At 44.8% G+C, this 18183-nt stretch overlaps 1 protein-coding gene across 1 annotated transcript in view; it reads right to left on the bottom strand.

The window, feature by feature from the left end:
• LOC122927139 (interferon-inducible GTPase 5-like) overlaps positions 1 to 16146 on the bottom strand; it is a 30220-nt gene extending 14074 nt beyond the window's left edge. The window contains exon 1 of the mRNA XM_044278730.1: positions 16054 to 16146. The gene's annotated coding sequence lies outside the window, so the exon portion shown is untranslated. The remainder of the gene's footprint in view (positions 1 to 16053) is intronic.
• Positions 16147 to 18183: the final 2037 nt, after the last annotated feature.

Genomic DNA, 18183 nt, shown 5'->3' with positions numbered 1-18183 from the left:
CCATTATCGCACACCACCAGGCCGGGCTTGAGGCTCACCGGCAGCAACCACTCTTTGGTCTGTTGTTCAAGGCCCGTCCACAGCTCCTGCGCGGTGTGGGGTTTGTCCCCCAAACAGATAAGTTTCAAAACTGCCTGCTGTCGTTTACCCCTGGCTGTGCTGAGGTTGGTGGTGAAGGTGTTACGCTGATCGCATGAGGAGGCAGTAGAGGATGAGGAAGCGGAGTAGGAGGAGGAGGCAACAGGAGGCAAAGAGAAATGCAATCCTCGGTGGTGGAAGGACATGCGCCAAACTGCTATTCACCTCAGGCCCAGCCACCACTACATTTACCCAGTGTGCTGTTAGAGAGATAAAACGTCCCTGACCGTGCTTACTGGTCCATGTATCTGTAGTTAGGTGCACCTTGGCACAGATGGCGTTGCGCAGTGCACACCTGATTTTGTCCCCCACTTGGTTGTGCAGGGAAGGGATGGCTCACCTGGAAAAGTAGTGGCGGCTGGGAATCATGTACTGTGGGACAGCCACCGCCATTAGATTTTTAAAACTGTCTGTGTCCGCCAGGTGGAATGACAGCATTTCAAAGCCAGGAAATTGGAAATGCTGGCATTCAGGGCCAGGGATCGCGGGTGGGTAGGGGGGTACTTCCTCTTTTGCTCCAGTGTTTTGGAGATGGAGAGCTCAACGCTTCCATGGGACATTGTGGAGATGCTTGGTGACCGAGGTGGTGGCGTTGCTGCCACATCCTCTGTTTGTGGGGTGGCAGGTGGCACTGTCACTCCAGAGGTGGATGAAGAGGCCGAGACTGCAGCAGAAGAGGAAGCAGAAGGAGCCAGAGACCTTTCTTGGTTTTTGAGGTGTCTACTCCACTGCAGCTCGTGCTTTGCACTTAGATGCCTGGTCATGCAGGTGCCTGGTCATGCAGGTTGTGCTCAGGTTGAGAACGTTTATGCCTCGCTTCAGGCTCTGATTGCACAGCGTGCAAACCACTTGTGTCTTGTCGTCAGCACATTGTCTGAAGAACGGCCATGCCAGGGAACTCCTTGGAGCAGGCTTTGGTGTGCTCGGTCCCTTGCTGCGGTGGGCAGTAGGAGGCTACTGTCTAGAGGATGGCCGCTCCGCTTTTGCACCCTGCTCCCTCTTCTGCTGTGCTGGTGGCTCCATGCGACCACCGCCTCTTCCTCCGAACTACACAGGTCACTCACATGACCTTGATTCCATGTGGGGTCTATAGATGTCCCGAAATATTGAGCGGCGAACTATTCCCGGCGAACATTGCTTGTTCGCGTTCACTGCAGCGGGCGAACATATGCGATGTTCGGTCCGCCCCCTATTCATCATCATTGATCAAACTTTGACCCTGTACCTCACAGTCAGCAGACACATTCCAGCCAATCAGCAGCAGACCCTCCCTCCCAGACCCTCCCACCTCCTGGACAGCATCCATCTTAGATTCATTCGGAAACTGCATTCTGAGTGAGAGGAGGGACAGTGCAGCTGCTGCTGCTGCTGATCTAATAGGGAACTCAATAGCTAGGCCAGTGTATTCAGTGTCCACTGCAGCCCTGAAAGACTCATCTGATCTCTGCAGTCCTGAAGGACTCATCTGATCTCTGCTGTAAGGACAGCACCCCAAAAAGCCCTTTTTAGGGCTAGTACATCAGTCTGCTTTTTTTTCCCCCTCTGTAATCTAGTTGCAGTTGCCTGCCAGCGTGTGCGTCAGGCCTACAGCGTGTACTGTGCCAACTACTGCCAGTGCACAGTGCCACTCATATCTGGTGTCATAGTAGATTACATTAAAAAAAAACTAAAAACTTTTTGGACTGTAATATAATTGCAGTTAGTTGTCTGCAAGCGTGTGTGTCAGGCCTACAGCGTCTACTCTGCCAACTTCTGCCAGTGCACAGTGCCACTCATATCTGGTGTCACAGTAGCTTGCACGCATAGTACAACTAAACTAATCTAAAAAAAAATGACAGGCAGAGGCAGGCCACCCCGTAGGAAGTCATGGCATGTCTGGCACACATTGTTGGGGCAAGGGTCCATCTGACCACTGATACCCGGTCTGCAAAGCATGGTCAGGGCAGATATATCACCTACACTGCGCATTGGGAAAACCTGCTAACGGCTGCCAAGCATGGAATGCGTGGCTCTGCAGAGGAGTTGGTGACACCGCCACGGCTTGCAGGCAGGCCTGCTGCCACCTCCTCTACTCCTCCTACTCCATCCTCTTCGCTAAACTCCTCGGCTGAGTCCTCTTCTGCTGTTGCGTCTTGCTCCACATCAACTGCACCCCCCAGCTCCCCAGGGGCTATTCCACAGCCCGGATACGACAGTGTCACGCATTTTTGGAGTTGACTTGCCTGAAAGCATAAAGTCACACCGGACCAGCACTCCTGTCCGCCCTGAATGCACACTCATATCTGGTGGCACATTACATTGCATGGCGCACGCGCAGTGCCCCAAGTTGGAAGTAGGAGGACCAACCAAGCATCTTTTTCAATCTCCCAGTTCCTAAAATCTATTCCATACAAGTCCCCTTATAGGGGACATAACAGGGATTAAACTGATAGGAATATTACTACTTAACATACCACTCATATCAGGATTGCATAGTACATTGCACGGTGCACGCGCAGTGCCCCAAATTGGGAGTAAGAGAACCGACCAAGCATCTTTTTCCATTTCCCGGTTCCTAAAATATATTCCATACATCGGCCCCTGATAGGGGACAAAACAGAGATTAAACTGTTAAGAACAGATATTTTTTTATTTAAAAGAGGACAGCCTCTGCGGAGCTGGGTATTTTTTGGCCGCATTACTGAACGCTCATGCACAATGGCTGTAGACTCATGCGTCCTTTTGCGGAGGTGACAAACCTGGTCAGTTAAACCCAAGGCAACATCATCGACCTCATCCCATATGCGTTTTTTCTGGAGCATGCCCTGCGAAGAGTGCTGGATCAGGGCGTAGATGAGCATAAAGAGGAAGAGTTGTGGTCACCATCACCACCAGAAGCAGCCTTGTCGTCCTCGATTGCTGGACCTGCTGCAACGCAGAGAGAGGAGTCTGAAGAAGAGGATTCAGAGGAGGAAGGTGGCTTTGAGGAGGTGGAAGACCAACCACAGCAGGCGTCCCAGGGGGGCTTGTTGTCACCTTTTGGGGACCCTTGGTGTTGTACGTGGCTGGGTAGAGGAAGAGACCTTTAATGATGTCAGTGAGGACAAGGAATGGGACATGGCTAGCTTGGTATCCAACCTTGTGCAAATGGGGAGTTTGTGGTTATGCAAATGGACTGTTTGCGGTTGTTTGCGGTGCGTTAAACAGGGAGTTTGGTCTGTCAGAGTTTGGTCTGTCACTGTTAAGCGGGCGTAACCGTTACACTACCTGATCGATACAACATCATAGCTGATGTTTTAAAGCACGTTATTTCAAAAAATTTAGGAATGTTAGGTGATTTATGCCCTTTATGGATTAAAACCCGACTCTGCGTCAACTACGTAATTTTCCATGGGAGTTTTGCCATAGATCCCCCTCCGGCATGCCACAGTCCAGGTGTTAGTCCCCTTGAAACAACTTTTCCATCACTATTGTGGCCAGAAAGAGTCCCTGTGGGTTTTAAAATTCGCCTGCCCATTGAAGTCTATGGCAGTTTGCCCGGTTCGCCCGTTCGCGAACATTTGCGGAAATTCGCGTTCACCGGAAAATTTTATGTTCGCGACATCTCTAGTGGAGTCGAGGACCTCATCGTCCTCCTCATTATCTTCCACCCAGTCTTCACCCCTGACTTCCTTGTCGGTCTGCACACTGCAGAAAGCCACAGCAGTTGGCACCTGTGTTTCGTCATAATCCGAGACGTGCTGCGGTGGTCTTCCCATGTCCTCATCCTGAAACATAAGTGGTTGGGCATCAGTACACTCAATCTCTTCCACTTCTGGGGCAGGGCTATGTGGATGGCCCTGGGAAGCCCTGCTAGCAGAGTCATCAAAAAGCAGAAGAGACTGCTGCATGACGTGGGGCTCAGACTGCTTGGCTGATTTGCAAGGGGGTGAGGTGAAAGACTGATGGCCATGGGGTGCAGGTGCCAACTGTGGTCTTTCAGCAGGAGACTGGGTGGGAGACAATGTGAAGGAAATGGAGCCACTGTCAGCAACCCAATCTACTATCGCCTCTACTTGTTCAGGCCTCACCATTCGTAGAGCCGCATTCGGCCCTACCAAATAACGATGAAGGTTCTGTCGCCTACTTGCTGCTGAGGAAGGTGTTTCACTTGTGTGTGTAGCTGGCACAGATCGACCACGTCCTCTCCCTGCAACAGGAGCTCCACCAGCAGCACCACGACCTGGGCCACGTCCCTTTTTTGATGCTCTCCTCATTCTTTGCGTTCACCCACCAAACTAACAGATGGTTTATGTCAGGCGACAATGTAACCGCCAACAGTCAACAATTAAGTTCACTAACAGTAAGGCTGTGCCGGTGTCATAAAGAGAAAAAAAAAATTGAGGTCATACAACAGTGTGACAGGCGAATTTTTAACAATTACTTCACGGTCACAATTTTTTATTTATTTGTGACCAACAATGTAACAGCAGTATTGACCGCAAATGTATTATCTTGCCCAAAATTGGTGTTTTTCACACAACAGGCAAATTTATTGGACTGTCAGAAATGCAGCGCAGGCTGCAAATGTACTATCTAGCACAAAAAGTGTGCTTTTTTCAACCAACAAGGTAACAGCAGTGAAAAAAATGTGTGGAGTTCAGTCCGCACAACCCTGTATGCAGGTGCACATTGCTATGGCTCAATACAGATACAAACGCAAAAGCTCAAATGCAATCGCACTCTGCACCCAGCACTCTGCCCTGCCTCTGTGCTGGATGTTGAATAAGGCATTGGTGTACATTTTGGCCAAAGCGCAATAAGCCACTCACCACGTCAAGGTCGCCTTTATGAGTGGTCCCTAACACTAGTTCCTACCTGTTATAGGCCACGACAGCCACACAAAGTCCAGGGAGCACAGGTACAGCATGCACGCCAAGCACACTCTGCTTTTAACCCCGTCCGGTGCCATTACAGCTTTCATCGGATCCAGGGATGCAAGTACCAACATGCATGCTGAGCCCACTATATACTTCTCCTGGAGCCAAATGGCTACTGGTAGGTGCTATATAAGCAGACTCAGTTTTATACTGACTTTAAAACCAGCCTCCGGGGCAGGTCAGGTGTGCATGACTGCATGGAGATCGCCACGCCTCCAATATATACTACAAAGAAAAAAATGTGGGGGGTTCAGCCCGCACAACCCTTTATGCAGGTGCACATTGCTATGGCTGTCGTGGCCCATAACAGGTAGGAACTAGTGTTAGGGACCACTCATAGAGGCGACCTTGACGTGGTGAGTGGCTTATTACGCTTTGGCCAAAATGTACACCAATGCCTCATTACAAAACCAACATAAAGGCAGGGCAGAGTGCTGGTTTGCAGAGTGCGATTGCATTTGTGCTTTTGCGAATGTAACAGCAGTATTTAACGGTGGTGTTTTTCACCCACAATGTCCAAGTTGTATTTACTGATTATAGTTCACTGTCAGATTTGCAGTGCCGGCAAATGTACAATCAAGCGCAAAAAGCGAGTTTGTTTTTAACTGATAATGTAACAGCAGTATTTAACGGTTTTATTGGACTGTCAAAAATGCAGCGCAGGCTGAAAATGTACTATATAGCATAAAAAGTGAGTTTTTAAACTGATAATGTAACAGCAGTATTTAACGGTTTTATTGGACTGTCAGAAATGCAGTGCAGGCTGCAAATGTACTATCTAGCACAAAAAGAGTTTTTTTTATCAACGAACAATGTAACAGCAGTATTCAACTGTTTTATTGGACTGTCAGAAATGCAGCGCAGGCTGCAAAGGTACTTTATGGAAAAAAAAAATGCAGTGCAGGCCGCAAAGGTAGTTTATGGCCAAAAAAAGGTGTTTTTTTCACCCACAATGTTGTTTTTACTGATTATATTTCACTATCAGATTTGCAGAACAGGCCGCAAAGGTACTTTATGGGAAAAAAAAAATGATTTTTTCACCCACAGTGAAACAGATGAATTTACAGATTTTTTTTCACTATCAAATTTGATGCACAAGCCGCAAAGGTACTTTATGGGGAAAAAAATATGATTTTTTTCACCCACAAATGAAACAGATGGATTTATCTGATTTTCTTTCACTATCACAAATGCAGTGCAGGCCGCAAAGGTACTTTATGGCAAAAATAAGGTGTTTTTTTTTCACCCACAATGTCCCAGTTGTATTCACTGATTATATTTCACTATCAGATTTGCAGTGCAGGCTGCAAAGGTACTTTATGGAAAAAAAAAATATGATTTTTTCACCCACAATGAAACAGATGGATTTATGATTATATTTAACTATCAGATTAGCAGCACTGGCCACAAAGGTACTGTCTGGCAAAAACAAATATGATTTTTTCACCCACAGTTAAACAGATGGATTTAATTGACTTTCTTTCACTATCACAAATGCAGTGCAAATGTACTTTTTAACAAAAGAAATTATAATTTGTCCTCCCAGAATTTAAGAGATGGATTTACTGAATTGATTACACTCACATATGCAGCACAGGGGTACTTTACAGAAAAAAATGTGAATATGTCACCTCCTGGGTCCCTGAACTCCCAGAGTTATTACCTATATTATTTTCTCTTCCCCTGGCACATATGCAGTGCAGGTGTCCTTAATAAATGCCTAGATGTCGCCCACTGAGCTACCAGAATAGGATTATTGTCTCTGGCACACATGCAGTACTGGTGCACTGCACTTGCAAAAATGGTTGCCAATACCCACCTAACAAACAGACTGATTAAAGCTTATTTCTCTGTGGCACTGGGCTCAGGGGTACAAAAATGTAGCATAGCACCCACAAAAATAATCGCTGAAGTTTGCAGATTTAACACCAAGAACACCAGAATTGTTTCCTATTCTCTCCCTCACAGCAGCAGCATCCTCTCCCTACACTAGTAACAGCAGAGTGACGTGCAGCGCTACGTGACTCCAGCTTAAATAGAGGCTGGGTCACATGCTGCACTGGCCAATCACAGTAATGCCATTAGTAGGTATGGCTGTGATGGCTTCTAAGGGCACACGAGTTAAAAGCTTGTTGATTGGCTGCCCTGCAGCCTTTCAAAAAGCGCCATTTAATTGCCGAACACCGAACTCAAACCCAAACTTTACAGTTCGGGTTCGCTCAACCCTAACCGGCACATCATTCCACCCGACCTAGGTTTTGCTCCCACTGGGCTTTTTCCGGGTTTATGTATGATGTGCCGTACTGATATTATTTATACCCTAAACTTTGTAATTTTTACATTACATCACATTTAAAAACAACTAGTAAATTGACACAGTCAAGTCATATTATTATGCCAGCGTACACAGAGTAACGGCCATGTGCAGCACGGACAACACTTAGACGGGCTTGGAGGAACTCAATAAGGGCCTGGTAGGTTGTCACGGGTATCTGGAGCCATGCTTCACCGGGTATCTGGAGCCAGTGCATCTGCAGCATCACCGCTGCTAGTGGTTCCTTTAAGAATAAAAAAGCTGCTTGTTTTGTCCTTATATACCCACTGAGGGATATGTGTGCAGACAGCCTATCACACACCTTATATACCCACCAAGACATATGCGTGCAGACAGCCTATCACACACCTTATATACCCACCGAGGGATATGTGCGCAGACAGCCTATCACACACCTTATATACCCACTGAGAAATATGTGTGCAGACAGCCTATCACACATCTTATATACCCACCGAGGGATATGTGTAAAGACAGCCTATCACACCCTGTATATTATACCAAGGGATATGTGTTCAGACATCCTATAACACCTAATATACACACCAAGGGATATGTGTGCAGACAGCCTATCACACATCTTATATACCCACCGAGGGATATGGTGTAGGCAGCCTATCACACCCCTTATATACCCACTGAGGGAAATGTCTGCAGACAGCATATCACACATCTTATATACCCACTGAGGGATATGTGTGCAGAGAGCCTATCACACCCCTTATATACCCACTGAGGAATATGTGTGCATATAGACTATCACACCACTTATATACTCACTGAGGGATATGTGTGCAGACAGTCTATCACACCTTATATACCCACCGAGGTATATGTGTGTAGACAGCCCATCGCTCATCTTATATACCCACCCAGGGATATATTTGAAGACAGCCTATCACACCTTATATACCCACGAGGGATATGTGTGCAGCCAGCATATCACACACCTTATATACTCACCGAGGGATATGTATGCAGACAGCCTATCACACCCCTTATATACCCAACGAGAGATATGTGTGCAGATATCCTATCACATACCTTATACAGTGCTTTGCAAATGTATTCACCCACTTGACTTTTTCGTGTTTTGTTGCATTACATATACCCACCAAGGGATATGGTGTAGACAGCCCATCACACCCCTTATATACCCACTGAGGGATATGTGTGCAGACAGACTATCACACCACTTATATACCCACCGAGGGATATGTGTGCAGACAGCCTATTACACCTTATATACCCACGAGGCATATGTGTGCAGACAGCCTATCACACACCTTATATACTCACGAGGTGTATGAGTGCAGACAGCCTATCACACACCTTTTATACCCACTGAGGGATATGTGTGCAGACAGCCTATCAAACACCTAATATACCCACCGAGGGATATATGTGCATACAGCCTATCACACACCTTATATACCCACTGAGAGATATGTGTGCAGACAGCCTATCACACACCTTATATACCCACCCAGGGATATGTGTGAAGACAGCCTATCACACCATATATACCCACCCAGGGATATGTGTGAAGACAGCCTATCACACCTTATATACTCACCGAGGTATATGAGTGCAGACAGCCTATCACACACCTTATATACCCACCGAGGGATATGTGTGCAGACAGCCTATCACACCTTATATACTCACCAAGGGATATGTGTGCAGACAGCCTATCACACACCTTATATACCCACTGAGAGAAATGTGTGCAGACAGCCTATCACACACCTTATATACCCACTGAGAGAAATGTGTGCAGACAGCCTTTCACACCTTATATACTCACCGAGGTATATGAGTGCAGACAGCCTATCACAACTTATATGCCCACCAAGGTATATGAGTGCAGACAGCCTATCAGACACCTTATATAGCCACAGAGGGACATGTGTGCAGACAGCCTATCAAACACCTTTTATACACACTGAGGGATATGTGTGCAGACAGCCTATCACACACCTTATCTACCCACTGAGAGATATGTGTGCAGACAGCCTTTCACACCTTATATACCCACCCAGGGATATGTGTGAAGGCAGCATATCACACACCTTATATACTCACCGAGGGATATGCATGCAGACAGCCTATCACACACCTTATATACCCACTGAGAGATATGTGTGCAGATATCCTATCACATACCTTATACAATGCTTTGCAAATGCATTCACCCCCTTGACTTTTTTCGTGTTTTGTTACATTACAGCCTTAAGTTCAATGTTTTGTTAATCTGAATTTTATGTGATGGATCAGAACACAATAGTCTAATTTGGTGAAGTGAAATGAGAAAAATATATAAATAAAACTATTGTTTAGAAATAGAAAACAGAAAATTTTCCTGTGCGTATGTATTCACCTCCTCTGTTAGGAAGCCCATAAAAAGCTCTGGTGCAACCAATTACCTTCAGCAGTCACATAATTAGTGACATGATGTCCACCTGTGTGCAATCTATGTGTCACATGATCTGTCATTACATATACACACCTTTTTTTAAAGGCCCCAGAGGCTGCCACACCTAAGCAAGAGGCATCACTATCCAAACACTGCCATGAAGACCAAGGAACTCTCCAAACAAGTAGGGACAATGTTGTTGAGAAGTACAAGTCAGGGTTAGGTTATAAAAAAATATCCAAATCTTTGATGATCCCCAGGAGCACCATCAAATCCATCATAACCAAATGGAAAGAACATGGCACAACAGGAAACTTGCCAAGAGACGGCCGCCCACCAAAGCTCACAGAGCGGGCAAGGAGGGCATTAATCAGAGAGGCAGCACAGAGACCTAAGGTGACCCTGGAGGAGCTGCAGAGTTCCACAGCAGAGACTGGAGTATCTGTACATAGGACGACAATAAGCCGTACGCTCCATAGAGTTGGGCTTTAGGGCAGAGTGGCCAGAAGAAAGCCATTACTTTCAGCTAAAAACAAAAAGCCAGTTGTGAGTTTGCGAAAAGGCAAGTGAGAGGCTCCCAAAATGTATGGACGAAGGTGCTCTGGTCTGAGGAGCCTAAAATTGAACTTTTCGGCCTTCAAAGAAAATACTATGTCTGGCGCAATTACAATACGTCAAATCACCCAAAGAACACCATTCCCACAGTGAAACATGGTGGTGGCAGCATCATGCTAGGGGATGGGACTGGGAAACTGGTCAGAGTTGAGGATGGATGGTGCAAAATACAGGGATATTCTTGAGCAAAACCTGTACCACTCTGTGCGTGATCTGATGCTAGGACGGAGGCTCACCTTCCAGCAGGACAATGACCCCAAACACACGGCTAAAGCAACACTTGAGTGGTTTAAGGGGAAACATGTAAATGTGTATGTATCAAAAAAACAATTACCTGCTCCATGACCGACTTTTTACAAGCTATAGGTACTTTTGCTAACTGTAAAACACGGGGGGTTGTCTACATATGTCAGTGTTCCTGCCCCAAAGATTATATCGGCAAGACCTTCAGGGAACTTAGACGAAGAATCTGCGAACATGTCAATGACATAGCAAAAAAGAAGGACACTTCAGTTGCTAACCATGTAAATGATCTACATGGAGGGGATCCAAGTTCCCTCAGGTTCTCAGTACTTGAAGTCGTCCCCAAGCCCCCAAGGGGGGGAGACTGGGACCGGAGGATACTCCAAAAGGAGTCCGAATGGATTTATCGCTTCCGGTCTCAGTCGCCGGGTGGTCTAAATGAAAGACTCACATATACATGTTTCATCTGATACAGCTCTTACCCTCAAAAACCCTTTGTTCCCTTTATTGGAGATAGCTCCTCCATGTATATTTATTCGTATATCTCCAAACTCAGTCCGACCTTCTGTCTATGCTGGTGCGAGAAGCACCGTTTCCATAAGCAGTGACATATATCATTGTCACTCTATTCTTTCACGTACATATAATTTTCAATCTCTAATTGTATGTATGAGATGACCTTTATCTTGCAGTTACATAATTGTGTTTATTTCTCCGATTTAGATTTTTACCTAAGGGCTCAAAATACAGCTGAAATCCCCCTGCCCCCAATTCACTGAGAGAAGGGGGTCTCATTATTATCCTATATTAACTGTGTAGACCTAATTATTTGTCACCAGCAAAGATACACAGTTAGACAACTCACAGCGCTTCCGGCCGCATATGCGTTGCAATATGCGTTCCAAAGGACCGGAAGTGACGCGTTGCGTCACCGCGATGCGGTTCACTTACTGTAAGTCCTCTTTTTCCGGCGTCCGGAAGCATGAGCCTGCACCAGCGCTTAAATAGTGAGCGCCAGCACTTTCACTTGAACCCTCCAGTCTCCAGCATACGCGCTGTATCCGCCTCAGGGGCCCCCCTCTGATCGGTAAGTGCCTGCGATATTCATACCACAGGCTCTCTTGGTACCTCTCTGTGAACATCTTACATCCATTGTCTCTATTTGTAGATTCCATCACTCAATTGACAGAGGTCTGCATCTGTGTATACAGCCTAACTGGGTATACCTGGGAGCTAAGTACTATTTTTATTTTAAGCATTATCTATATTTGCTTTTTCTACTCCCTACGTCCATTATAACTTGTATCACCTCCTGATGAGCTGCTGTATGCAGCTGAAACGCGTTGGAGTTGTGTCTTTACACCATTATATCAAATTAATTATTTTTGTTTTTTTTCTCTGAATTAATATTTTCCCAATCCAGCTTTATTAGTAGGGCGTCACTAGGGCCATATTGAGGCTTAGGTACGGGGGCAGGGTGTCTCCACCATCAGGGGACATCCCTGTGCTTCAGGACACTAGATCCATAGGGTTATCTAGGGAAAGAACCTTTTCCCACGAATTTACCTATTACTACCCCCAACCTTCTAGTGATTTATGTACTCATTACCCATCCTATCTATAATAGGAGGTTTTCTGTCAAATATATATTATATTTAGAACATCACCTGAGCAAATCGCTAATCATGTTCGTACCCATTTAATAATAAAGGTATCGTTTTTAATGAAGCACGTTAATTTCACTCCTTTCCGAAACATGTAAATGTGTTGGAATAGCCTAGTCAAAGCCCAGATCTCAATCCAATAGAAGATCTGTGGTCAGACTTAAAGATTGCTGTTCACAAGCGCAAACATCCAACTTGAAGGAACCGAAGCAGTTTTGCAAGGAGGAATGGGCAAAAATCCCAGTGGTAAGATGTGGCAACTGCTCATAGAGACTTATCTAAAGCGACTTGGAGCTGTGATTGCCGCAAAAGGTGGCTCTACAAAGTATTGACTTTAGGGGGGTGAATAGTTATGCGCATTGACCTTTTCTGTTATTTTGTCCTATTTGTTGTTTGCTTCACAAAAATAAAAAAAAATCTTCAAGTTGTGGGCATGTTAATTACATGATGCAAATCCTCAAACAATCCATGTTAATTCCAGGTTGTGAGGCACCAAAACATGAAAAAAGTCAAGGGGGTGAACACTTTTGCAATGCACTGTATTCTCACTAGTGATGAGGAACATACAAAATATTCAAATTTGCAATATTTTGCAAATTTTTAACTGAATATGCACCATCATTTAGAAAATTCAAGAAATCACCATTGCAAAAATCAGCAATGTTATATGCACACACAATTTTATTATTTATAACAAACAATCACACAAAAGCTATAAACCAAAAGCCCAATATGTGAGAGCCAACAAACTATCCTTAAGACAGTTATTTACAGTCAGCATACCTTACAACGGCAGTCTTGTGCACTATAAGACATACAAAACCAGCTCTCATCTGACTGAGAGCCAATAAGCCTCAAAGTTGCATGGCTTGGGGGACCTGCGCATCCAAATCATTATCATTAGGGTGACAAAAAAAATGTTGTTGTTTTTTTTTTGGGGGGGGGGGCAGCTAACTCACTGCTTAGGAGGGCTACATACAAATGTTCCGTTTTTTAATTGTCCTATTATTGTATTCAATAACCTTTCTATATTGATTTGTCATGTTAACTCATTTGCATAATTGCCTTATTTTTTAGCTGAAACACTATTTGCATGTCTTTCCCATATGCCCAAGTTTATGCAAATGAGTTTACATGACAAATCACTATAGAAAGGTTATTGAATATAATGTTAGGACAATTAGAAAACTGAATTTTTTTATGCAGCTTTTCTAAGCAGTGAGAGAAGAGTTAGCTGGCATCCCAAAAAAATAATTGAAATTTTTGTCACCCTAATGATAACGATCTAGGTGCGCAGGTCCCCCAAGCCATCCAACTCAAATTAGGTAAATATGAGGTGCTGCATTACCCTGGATGTAAGAGGTATGGGGCGCTGTATTGCTCTGGATGTAAGAGGTACGGGGCGCTGTATTGCTCTGGATGTAAGAGGTACGAGGTGCTGTATTACCCTGGATGTAAGAGGTACGGGGCGCTGTATTGCCCTGGATGTAAGAGGTACGGGGCGCTGTATTACCCTGGATGTAAGAGGTACGGGGCGCTGTATTACCCTGGATGTAAGAGGTACGGGGCGCTGTATTACCCTGGATGTAAGAGGTACGGGGCGCTGTATTACCCTGGATGTAAGAGGTACGGGGCGCTGTATTACCCTGGATGTAAGAGGTACGGGGCGCTGTATTACCCTGGATGTAAGAGGTACGGGGCGCTGTATTACCCTGGATGTAAGAGGTATGGGGCGCTGTATTGCTCTGGATGTAAGAGGTATGAGGCCCTGTATTACCCTGGATGTAAGAGGTATGGGGCGCTGTATTACCCTGGATGTAAGAGGTACGAGGCGCTGTATTACCCTGGATGTAAGAGGTACGGGGCGCTGTATTACCCTGGATGTAAGAGGTATGGGGCGCTGTATTACCCTGGATGTAAGAGGTATGGGGCGCTGTATTACCCTGGATGTAAGAGGTATGGGGCGCTGTATTACCCTGGATGTAAGAGGTATGGGGCGCTGTATTACCCTGGATGTAAGAGATATGGGGCGCTGTATTACCCTGGATGTAAGAGGTATGGGGTGCTGTATTATCCTGGATGTAAGAGGTATTGGGGCTGTATTACACTGGATAGAAGAAGTATGGGGTTCTGTATTGCTCTGGATGTAAGAGGTATGAAGCGCTGTATTATCCTGGATGTAAGAGGTATGAGGTGCTGTAATACCCTGGATGTAAGAGGTATGGGGGCTGTATTACCCTGGATATAACAAGTACGGGGTGCTGTATTACTCTGGATGTAAGAGGTACGGGGCGCTGTATTACCCTGGATGCTAGAGGTACGGGGCGCTGTATTGCTCTGGATGTAAGAGGTATGAGGCCCTGTATTACCCTGGATGTAAGAGGTATGGGGCGCTGTATTACCCTGGATGTAAGAGGTATGAGGCGCTGTATTACCCTGGATGTAAGAGGTACGGGGCGCTGTATTACCCTGGATGTAAGAGGTATGGGGCGCTGTATTACCCTGGATGTAAGAGGTATGGGGCGCTGTATTACCCTGGATGTAAGAGGTATGGGGCGCTGTATTATCCTGGATGTAAGAGGTATGGGGCGCTGTATTACCCTGGATGTAAGAGGTATGGGGCGCTGTATTACCCTGGATGTAAGAGATATGGGGCGCTGTATTACCCTGGATGTAAGAGGTATGGGGTGCTGTATTATCCTGGATGTAAGAGGTATTGGGGCTGTATTACACTGGATAGAAGAAGTATGGGGTTCTGTATTGCTCTGGATGTAAGAGGTATGAAGCGCTGTATTATCCTGGATGTAAGAGGTATGAGGTGCTGTAATACCCTGGATGTAAGAGGTATGGGGGCTGTATTACCCTGGATATAACAAGTACGGGGTGCTGTATTACTCTGGATGTAAGAGGTACGGGGCGCTGTATTACCCTGGATGCTAGAGGTACGGGGCGCTGTATTACCCTGGATGTAAGCGGTATGAGGTGCTGTATTACCCTGTATGTAAGAGGTATGAGGTGCTGTATTACCCTGTATGTTCTGCAGTGATGGGAGGGTGGATATAGAATTTGGCCCAAACTGTAGCAGCCTGACCCCAGACTTGAGGTCACACTGTGCCTGTTCTGAAATCTGGGGGCTCACACCCATCTACTGCATTATCTGTACCCAGAGAGTTATCACCGTGTTATCTGTGGTGTTACATAGGACTGCAGGTGACATCTACTACATTATCTGTAAACAGGGGCGTGGCCACAGGTTGGGGGGGAGCAATACTTGGCCTGCCCCGGGTGCTGGCAACACACGCTACGCCACTGCATCGACCTATTACTCCTCATTGATGACCCATGAGTGCAGAGATAACAGCAGAGTCTATGTTGTCATTGGAGTGTGTGTTTGTGTGTTCAAGGGGTGGCCTGGTGAAGGCATAGAAATCCCCCTTTCTCCCCTTTGTTAGCCAAAACGGAGGGCTGTCGCAGCTGCTGCTACAAGGGAAACACCTTACTGTACCCTGCAAAACCTGCTATGTGGTGAGACAACCCTGGTAAAAAGCATCGGACATTCATATTAATGAACCGACACTGAAAATAAACCTATAATAGGATCCATCAATTGTTGATAGACTGCCTGCTGATGGTCTCCTCAAAGCAACAGATTATTTTGTTCGCAAACTGCACAAAAACTGCAAAGAAAAAAAATGAATAATCTCACATCTTACTGTAAAGAAAGCAGAAGCGTCATTTGCTTACCTCTCTTTCTCTCTGCACAGACTTTGTATATGTGATTTCCTTTCAGTCAGTTTCTATAAAACTCTGGAAGGGGCCGTGCTTCTTAGAGTTGTGACTGGTAGAATCGGGCAGATAGCATTGTATATTGTACTGAGCAGCTGATAAGTACACGTCTTACAGAACCAGACGGGGTCATCCAACTCAGTAAACCTAAATTTATAGACTGTTTCCTGTTACTGTTTATATTTTTATGGTCCATGTTATAAAGAGTCCCATCTCATGTTTTACAATGATTAACAGGAGACACTGTACTCTATTGTACTTTAATATCTTGTAATTGATGTTAAACTATTAAAAACCTATTGAATGAGAATCATCCATTAAAGGGGGTTTCAGTGAAAAAATAAGAAAAACCTCCAATTTCCATCTCTTCTCTCTCTCGTTTTCACATTGTTCCTGCCAGTCCACATGTCACTGGCCTCCATCAACCACGTTTTGCGTAATAAATTACTGGGACGTTCCGAAACCAGAACCAAGACATGAAACTAAAAACATGTTCAAAACGGAGCCAAGACGAAGCATGTTCTTCAAGGAACCAGGAGAGACTACATCTTGTTAGTGTTAGGTCTTCTATTATTTCTCCTTTTGATTTATGACTCTGCTTGTATTTGTATGACCTTTTTATTTTGTCTTTTTAACATTTACATATCAAAAGTTTTGATTGGTGGAGATCTGAGCGCTGAGGTTTAGTTATGCGCGAACCTGGACAGTACCAAACATTACAGTGTCCGGGTACCGAACCCAAACGTGGAGTTTGGCGCCAAAGTCCATGTTCGTTGTTCGTAGTTTAACCACCTCAGCCTCCCTAGCTTAAACCCCCTTAATGACCAGACCACTTTTTACACTTCTGCACTACACTACTTTCACGGTTTATTGCTCGGTCATATAACTTACCATTCAAATGAATTTTACCTCCTTTTCTTCTCACTAATAGAGCTTTCATTTGGTGGTATTTCATTGCTGCTGACATTTTAACTTTTTTAGATATTAATCAAAATTGACCGAAATTTTGGGAAACAAATGTCATTTTTCCCTTTCTATTGTAAAATTTTTCAAATAAAACTACATTTCTATATACATTTTTCTCTAAATGTATTGTTCTACATGTCTTTGATTAAAAAAAATGCAATAAGCGTATATTTATTGGTTTGGGTAAAAGTTATAGCATTTACAAACTACGGTGCAAAAAAATAATTTACACACTTTGACTTTCTGAGCACCTGTCATGTTTCCTGAGGTTCTACAATGCCCAGACAGTAGAAACACCCCACAAATGACCCCATTTCAGAAAGTAGACACCCTAAGGTATTCGCTGATGGGCATAGTGAGTTCATGGAAGTTTTTATTTTTTGTCACAAGTTAGCGGGAAATTTTTTTTTCTTTTTTTTTTCTTACAAAGTCTCATATTCCATTAACTTGTGACAAAAAATAAAATTCTACATGAACTCACCATACCCCTCACGGAATACCTTGGGGTGTCTTCTTTCCAAAATGGGGTCACATGTGGGGTATTTATACTGCCCTGGCATTTTAGGGGCCCTAAAGCGTGAGAAGTAGTTTGGAATCCAAATGCGTAAAAAATGCCCTGTGAAATCCTAAAAGTACTCATTGGAATTTGGGCCCCTTTGCCCACCTAGGCAGCAAAAAAGTGTCACACATGTGGTATCTCCGTACTCAGAAGAAGTAGGGCAATGTGTTTTGGGGTTTATTTTTACATATACCCATGCTGGGTGAGATAAATATCTCTGTAAAAGACTACTTTTCCCATTTTTTTTATACAAAGTTGTCATTTTACAGAGATATTTCTCTCACCCAGCATAGGTATATGTAAAAATACACCCCAAACCACATTGCGCTACTTCTCCTGAGTACGGCGATAACACATGTGTGACACTTTTTTGCAGCCTAGGTGCGCAAAGGGGCCCAAATTCCAATGAGTATCTTTAGAATTTCACAGGGCATTGTTTACGCATTTGGATTCCAAACTACTTCTCACGCTTTAGGGCCCCTAAAATGCCAGGGCAGTATAAATACCCCACAAGTGACCCCATTTTGGAAAGAAGACACCCCAAGGTATTCCGTGAGGGGCAT

The sequence above is a fragment of the Bufo gargarizans genome, chromosome 2 (genome assembly GCF_014858855.1).
Source record: "Bufo gargarizans isolate SCDJY-AF-19 chromosome 2, ASM1485885v1, whole genome shotgun sequence".
In the NCBI taxonomy this organism is placed as follows: Eukaryota; Metazoa; Chordata; class Amphibia; order Anura; family Bufonidae; genus Bufo; species Bufo gargarizans.
Note: the sequence above shows the minus strand (reverse complement) of the source record. Positions and strands in the feature narration are given on the sequence as shown.